Below are 419 nucleotides of genomic sequence, written 5' to 3' on the forward strand. Positions count from 1 at the left end.
GTGGATTTAGTTTTAGTTAACTATAATAACCATTACATTTGTATAGCGATCTCCATCGACGTGTATTAGATGAATTCTGAATTGTGTTAGATGGACAAAACTGACAGTGTTTTTCTAATGCGCATGCAGCCATTGTCATTGTTGCTGCCTGCTTTCATACAGCAAACTACCAGTTCACTGTCAAAACTGTAATGAGGCCTGTTTTATTCATCATGTATAAAACAACTTTAAAATTATTATTAAAATTACAATATTTTATATTATAATAAAATTACAAAATACGCTTGAAATATTTAACATACACATAGCTGTACACTTAAAGAAATTAATAATACTTAAAAGCAAATATTTTTTTTTAAATGTACACTCATATGATGATATAGTTATATCTATCTATATATATATATATATATATATAT

This window comes from Sinocyclocheilus rhinocerous, unplaced genomic scaffold (genome assembly GCF_001515625.1).
Source record: "Sinocyclocheilus rhinocerous isolate Xijiao unplaced genomic scaffold, SAMN03320098_v1.1 scaffold324, whole genome shotgun sequence".
Taxonomy (NCBI): Eukaryota; Metazoa; Chordata; class Actinopteri; order Cypriniformes; family Cyprinidae; genus Sinocyclocheilus; species Sinocyclocheilus rhinocerous.